An 8,221-nucleotide genomic window follows, 5' to 3' on the forward strand; every position below is an offset into this window, starting at 1 on the left:
ATGTAAGGAAGCATCAGAAGGGAGTCGGAATGGAAGGAAAACTGAAGCAAGCAAGGAAACTGCAGCCATAATTTAATTGTAAAATAATAAAATGAAGGTTGGGTGAGTGGAGACAAAGATGATGAAATGAATTCAAGGCAACACATATTTAGGTCTCATTTATCCCCAGTGCTGCAGATGAGTCCAAAGGACTTGAGCAGTGAGTAGGTGGGAAATAGAAGAGTCACACGATTCAGAGGTCTTAATTGAAGAAATTAAGTTTACTTTTCCATATACTGCCAAGCAAATTCTGGTATGAAACTGAGATTGACTAGGGAGGGGCTGCATGAAAGAGACATGAATTTCATTTGTGATGTGCCAAATATGCAAAAATGGTGTGTTGTGGGCAGATGGCAATAGGAGTATCAGCTCAGGTGAAAGCCCTGAGGCTTCAAAATGCTCAAAATGGGATGCCTGGTGTGGACCTGCTAAAGCAGAGCAAAAACATCCTCCGTGCAGAAATAGAGATATAGAAAACGAGGCTTAGATTAGGAAACATGCGAACTCCTAGAGATGGAAATGGAGTGGGAGGGGGAAGAGAGTCAAGCTGCTTACCATGAAGGCACTGATCCAGGGCCAGGTGCAGGCAGAGCAGTCATGCCAGTCTTGGGCAGTCAGGAGAAAGGTCACCGCAGTTACGATCCTAAGATTCAGAGAGCTTGCGTCTCTGTGAAAGGCCTGGTAGGGATATTACAGTAGGAAAACCATTTCAGAGGTAATAAAAGAAACTGAGACACGGAGCAGACATCATTCAAAAAAGGAAACACAATAATAATTTTAATAAATTCAAAGGCAAGAGCATATTTGTTTAAAATGAGTTTTTTATATCTACAATTTGTAAAGGCCTCCATATAATCCCATTACTCTATTATGTATGAATAGTGATTGTAATGAGGAGGAAGAAGAAATGAAGAAAAGAAAATAAGAAAAGGAGAAAGGAAAAATCAAGATGTTGATTCTGTTTTATTTACATAGAAAATTCAAAAAAAAAAAAAAAGGCAGAGGGTGTGTGGCTGGCCTGAAAGCCCAGCCCAATGGTGGAAACTTAATTTCATGACAATGAGACTTTAGTTATCTATCTCTGGGTACACAATCCCTGTCAGCTCTGTCCTGGGCTTGAACTCTGGGCACTGAAGAAGAGTCAGGCTAGATATCTACCATGGTATCACTGTACCAAGGAATGTCTCCTGACATCTCATTGTCAAGGCTTCTGAGGAGTGATTTCCTCTAAGACTGTCCAGAGAGTAGGGTCATCAGGGGAAGAACTCCAGGTCTTGGCTTAAAGCTTTTTACCATGTGATGGAGCTATGCTTTATGTTCGTTATTAGTTTATTGTCCTCTGAAGCTGCCTTTTATTTTACCATTTAAAAAAGTTTATGTAATTAAAAATGAAGGTACATATATTTGTTTTATGAACTTTTATAAATAAATAAAATAAATATATAAAACCATCTCTTTTTGAAACAATTATAATGGATAATATTGATGAATTTGCATGTTGCTTATCCATTCTTTAGGAAAGTTGCTTTTTATTTATGGTATATGTCCACATTGGGGCTTTGTGTTTCTTAGGTTATATTCTGAGAAAGAACTAGAACCACTGTGTTAATTTCCTTATTTTTCTTTCACATTATCGTCAACATGTTAAATCCAGTTTCTTCCCAACTCTTCATGAATTCTGTGCTTTTTGTACTGGTCCTAAAATAATTTTTTTCTTCCTAAACTTAACTTTGTCCTCTGTTCTACCAATACCTTAAAGAGGTCTAAGAGACACTGGACATTTTCATACCACAAATCCTGGACAGGAATAAAGAAACCAGCTACCCCAGGATGTGACTGGTGCTCAGCCTTTCCAGGTTCCCAGCCATGAGAATGGCCATAAATAAGCAGGAAGCGGTCTTGAGAATCCACCACCCCATTCCTTTAACATGTTGTGCATGACTTCCTGCCTTTTCATTATAAAAAAGAGATGGGAATGTAATGATCTGTCCTGTCCTTTACTCCCCTTCCACCTCCAGTATGAGCACTCTCTCTGTCCCATTTCTCTTCGGAAGAGGTGGCTACTGCTTCTTCTCCTCTCCCCCCCCCCCCCCGCCTCTCTCTCTCTCTTCCTCTCTCTCACTGCCTTCCTTTCCCTTTAATAACCAACTAAATACCTCACTTTGCATGGCGTGTCTCTCTATCTCTTGGGCCCATCTGGGACGTTCCACCTTGGGAAACTGCACCTGCTGCTGCCCTAAACCATAACAGATAGTTTGCTGATAAACCTCATGTGAGAAGCCCAAAGTGGAGACAAAGATGGTCACAGGTTTTTGTATAAGCTATTCTCAGGGCTGGAGAAAACTAGGGGAGGGTCTGTCTAATTTGGTGGGGGATGAGATGGTGATTTGATACCTGTTGTTTTAGACAAGAATTTAACTGAACTGAAAAGTACATATGTCATTATTGAAGAACTCCTTTGTGTGTGTGAGGGTATTGTTAGACAATTTTTGTTGCCTTCTTTTTATTGGAAATATATTCTTTTCTCACATGTCCCGATTATGGTTTCCGCCCCCTCTTCCTCTTCCTAGTTTTTTCCTACCTCCCCTCTTATCTGGAGCAACTACATTTCTGTCTCTCATTAAAAAAAAAACAAGCTTCTATAGTAATAAAACAAGATAAAATATAATAAGATAAAACAAAACTAACACATCAGAACAGGTCAAATAACACAACAAAAACAAGAAGGCAAAGAGGCCAATAGCAGGTACAAGAAACAGGGACCCATTTGTTTATTCACTCAGGAATCCCATCAAAACACTAAACTGGAAGCCAGAACATATACACAGAGAACCTGTATCGTAAAAAGAGAGAAGATATGTAAATAAAGTAAAAATAAAAATAGGATAAAATTTAAAAATATTAAAAATGAAAGGAAACCTTGTCATAACATTGCCAAATATGCCACTGAGTTAATTTTTTGTTGGCTGCTGCTCATGCCTTCAGCCCTTAAGAGTAGTTGATTTCCTTGGCAAAACTCCCATGGAGGAAGCTAAATTTTCATTTGCAAGTGCTTATCCATTGGGGATAATTTCTGTATTAGGGATGGGGGCATGTGTCCTCTTCTTTCAGACAGAGGATTCCATCTGGTGCAGAACCATGTAGTCTCTGTTAATTCTGCCTCAATTTCTGTGAGTTTATATGTGAGTAGATCATGTTGATCTAGATAGCCTTGCATTCTGGATGCCCTCCATCTTCTCCAGCTCTTACAAGTTTTACACCTCCTCTTCCACAGGGTTTCCTGAGCCCTGGTGAATAGGGATTTAATGAAGAAATCCTGCTTAAGGCTGGGGCTATTATGAAATGTCTTATCTCCATCACTTCTTTCTTATTCCATTGAATATAGGAAAGCTACTTATTTTTGTGAGTTAATTTTGTATCCAGCTACTTTTCTAAAACTTCTTATCAGCTGTAGAAATTTTCAAGTGAAATTTTTAAAGATCACTCACATATAGTATTGAATTATCTGTACATAAAGGTATTTTGTCTTCTTTCTTCCCAATTAGTATTTCCTTGATCTCTTTCAGTTGTCTTATTACTCCAGGACTTTGAGCACTATATTGAAGAGGAAATGAGAGAGTGGAAAACCTAGTCTTGTTCCTTGTTTTAGTGGAATTACTTTAAGTTTCTCTCCACTTACTTTGATGTTTGCAATGGACTTGCTATAAACTGCTTTTATTATGTTGATGTGTATCTTGTGTATTCATAATCTCTCCTGGACTTTTATCCTAACGTGATGTTGGGCTTTTTGTCAAATGCCTCTTCTGCTTCTAATGAGATGATCCATGTATTTTTTTCTTCAGTTTGTTTATATGGTGGATTGCATTTATACATTTACAAATGTTCAACCAATCCTACATCTCTGGGGAATGAAGCCTTCTTGATCATGGTGGATGATCTATGTGATGTGTTTTTGGATTCAGCAAGTATTTTATAAGTAGTTTTGCATCTATGTCTATAAGGGAAATTGGCTTGTAATTCTTTTTCTTTGTTGATTCTTTTGTATTTTGAGTATCATGGTAACTGTGACCTTCTAAAAACAAATGGCAATTTTCTTTCTGTTTCTATTTTATGAAATTATTTGGGGAGTATTGGTACTAACTCTTTTTTTAAAAGTCTGGTAGAATTCTGTATTAGAAACCATTTGGCCATGGGATTTTGTTGGTTGGGAGATGTTTAATTACTGCTTCGAATTCATTAGGGGTTATATCTCTGTTATAATTGCTTATCTGATCTTGTTTTAACTTTGCTAAGTGGTTTATACTGAGAAAATTATAAATGTGTTTTAGATTTTCTCAATTTGGTGGAGTATACATTTTTATAGTATGTCCTTATAACTCTTTGAATTATTTGGGATCTGCTTTGATGTTCCCTGGGATGTTTTGAATGAAAATGCTCCCCATAGCCTTGTAGAAAGAGTGACATTATTTGGAAGAACTAGGGCATGTGACCTTGTTGGAATATGTGTGACCTTGTTGCAGGAAGTGTATCAGAAGTTCAAACCTGACCCAGTGGCTCACTCTCACTTTCTACTACCTGCCAATCCAGATGTAGAACTTTCAACCACTTCTCCAATACCATGCATGCTGCCATCCTTCCTTCCATAACAATAATGAACTAAACCTCTGAATCTGTAAACCAGACCCAATCAAGTGTTTTCCTTTATGAGTGTTGCTGCGGTAGTGATATCTATTCAGAACAGTAAAACACTAAGACATGCCCTTTTTTTATTTCTGATTATATTAATTTGTACAACAGTTTTGCAGGCTTATTGACTTTTTTCAATGGATCAACTCTTTGTGTCATTGATTCTTTGTATTATGTTTGTTGCTCTTTGTGTTTTTATTTTACTGATTTCAGTCTCAAGTTGGATCATTTCTTGCATCTACTCTTCTTGTGTGTTATTTATTTATTTTTGTTCTGGAGCATTCAGTTGTGCTGTTACACTGATAATATGAGATCTTGTTGTGGAGGTCCTTCTGTCTATGCGTTGCTTTTATTGGTTAATGAATAAAGAAACTGCCTTGGCCTGTTGATAGGACAAAACTTAGGTAGGTGGGGAAAACTGGACTGAATCCTGGGAGGAAGAAGGCAGATTCAGAGAGATGCCATGGAGCTGCTGTCAGAGATAAACATGTTAAAACTTTGCTGATAGGCCACAACCTCATGATGATATACAGATTAATAGAAACTGGTTAAATTAATATATAACAGTTAGCCAAGAAGAAGCTAGAGCTAAGGGGCCAAGCAGTGTTTTAATTAATATAGTTTCTGTTTGTTTATTTTGGTTCTGGGCAGTTGGGATAAACAAGCAGCCCCTACTTACAACAAATTGGTGTATGGCTATCTAAATCTACATAAAACCTGAGAGGACTTGGAAAGGAATTCTAGACACAAAAATACAAAGTTTAACACTGCTTCTTGCTGTTTGATGGTGCAGCAGAGCCTTTAAGAGAGATCTTATTGATTCTGCAGTAGTAGCAGTCACACAGTTTCAAAATGGCAGCTTCCCAGCTGTGGACTGTGTTGTTAGCACAAACTCTGGCTCTTTCGGGAAGCTAAGCATTTGAATGGGGTTTGTGAGCTCATGCTGAGGCTTGTTTGATGGCAATGTGAACTGGCAGTGTGCCTGGAAATGGGACTGTGTGCATGGAGGTGTGAGCAACTCCACCATGCTGGAATGGACACGGCAAGGAGGAACTGCCATATTTCCCCTAGCTATGATGCAGCTTAAGTTTCAAAGAAGCACTTAGCATTTAGAAAAGTGCTCCTGGACAGGAAAGAATTACAAATTCACAATAGGGCAGATTCGGACATAAAAGACCTCTAAATGGGTCACAGTGTTGGATAAATATATGTAGACTTAGAAGAGAGAAGAAAAAGAATATAGAGAGTCAAAAATAAAGTTAATGCATTAAAAAAGGGTAAAGCCTTTAAAGAGACAGAGTACAGATAGTCATAGATTAAAAGGAGTAAAGAAAAATAAGCCACACAAAAATGGAAAATTCACAGCTGTGTTATCTTGGAATTTTTTGACTGTGAAAGAGCTAAGTACAGAGAGACCTTTCACTGTATTGGCTGCTAAGCTAAACTAGCATGTATATTATAAAGGGTATCATGACTTCCAAATTTGGGTCTTAGGATATGTTGCTTTGGAAAAGGTTCTTCTCTTGTTTCTATAGAGAATAAGAACCTGTAAATTGCTTCTAGATTGGTGTGGTTTGATAGAGCACCACCTCCTGAAAGGTTGCCATGAACACCTACAAAGAATTACTTCACCCAACTGCTGACTGAGATGATCCTAGCACACAGGATACACCATGATGGAACTGATTAACAGCACCCCCAAACAGCTGGAACAGTATGGACAAAACTATGCCCATATTTCCAAATATTGTTTGTAAATGCTTCTTTACATTTAAAAGGGGATATGCTATAGAGATGGATACTGTGCATTTATATGGACCTTGTTTTATTGATACAAATTTAAGGTCCATTTTGCTATATGTATATGCATTTCTGATCTTGATTAAGGTATTGTGTTTGTGTAGCTCATTTAAAAATGCAATGTATAATTAAGAAATATAAGTTAATAGATACTCATTTATAATAGTTAAGCTTTTAGTCATGCTAATTAGATTTTCTAGATGTACAGAGTTGTATTTCAGATGGATAGGCATTCTTCAAACCTTTCAAAGACTACAGAATTTGGCATTTAAAATGTTTAAGAAATTAGGACTTTTCATGACAGTCTTGGCAGCACAATCTACTTCAAGAGGAAGATGGGCATCAAAGAGGCTCCTTATGGAGTTGGTTAGCCATCTTGACAAAAATCTGCTCCTGCCTAAACTGTTGAACTGGACATGCAGACCCACAGAGAAGTGACTTGCCTAAAGGTGAGATGATCCTTGGGGTTCCTGCTTCATGAAAGAGTCTGCCAGACATTCTGCAGGACATAGAAGAATATGACTGACAAACTGCCAATATAGGCAGAACTGTGTTTGAAATATCCTGCTTCATGAAACAGTCTTCTGAATATTATGGGCCAGTAGGCTGAAGATGGATGCCCCAATGGTATAGAAAAATTTTGGGTGACTGTCCAGGCAGTGAGATGCCTCTGTCCATTCTAGGGTTTTGAAAGTTGCTTACAATATACTTCCTGTTCAGTTAGGTAATTTTATATCTTGGAGTCTTTGATGGATTTGAAGAATTTATAGTTATAGTTTTCCTTAGTTATGATGAAAGATAAAGTAAATAGAAATATTATAACTATAATTTTTGCTTGATACCTTTTTTGTTATATGTAATTTTACTATGTTAAAGTTATAACCTTCCTCTATTATTTAAACAGAAAAGGGGAAATGGTGTGGGTAATCCTTCTGTCTATGTGTTGCTTTTATTTGTTAAAGAATAAAGAAACTGCCTTGACGTGTTGATAGGGCAGAACTGTGGTAGGTGGGGAAACTGGCCTGTACCCTGTGAGGAAGAAGTCAGAATCAGAGAGACACCATGGAACAGTCACTAGAGATAGATAGACGTGCTGAAATATTGCTGGTAGGCCATGACCTCGTGGTGATATACAGATTAATAGAAATGGGTTAAACTAATATGTAAGAGTTAACCAATAAGAAGCTAGAGCCAAGGGTCCAAGCAGTGTCTCAATTATTATAGTTTCTGTGTGGTTAATTTGGTTTTGAGTGGCTGAGATGAACAAGTAGACTCTCCTTACAATGTCTCCCTATTTTTTTTTAAAATGTGGACACTTAGTGCTATGAACTTGCTTGTTAGAACTCTTTTCATTGTGTTTCATAAGTTTAGGTATATTGTGTATTCATTTCCATTCAATTATAGCAATTCTTTAATTTCTTTCTTAATTTTTGTCTTGACCTATTTTTTCATTCAGTAGTGAACTGTTAAATTTTTATGAGTTCATAAACTTTCTGTTATTGTTGATATCCAGATTTAATCTGTGGTGGTCAGATGGGATACAGGGTGTTCTTCAATTTTCTTGTATCTGTGGAGACTTGCTTTATGTCCAAGTCTGTGGTCCATTTTTAAGCAAGTGGCAGGAGGTGCTTGCTAAGTAGAAGCTATATTCTTCTGTTGGGTGAAATATTCTGTAAATATATTCGGTCCATTTTGT

Source organism: Myodes glareolus, chromosome 15 (genome assembly GCF_982192425.1).
Source record: "Myodes glareolus chromosome 15, mMyoGla1.1, whole genome shotgun sequence".
NCBI classification, from domain to species: domain Eukaryota; kingdom Metazoa; phylum Chordata; class Mammalia; order Rodentia; family Cricetidae; genus Myodes; species Myodes glareolus.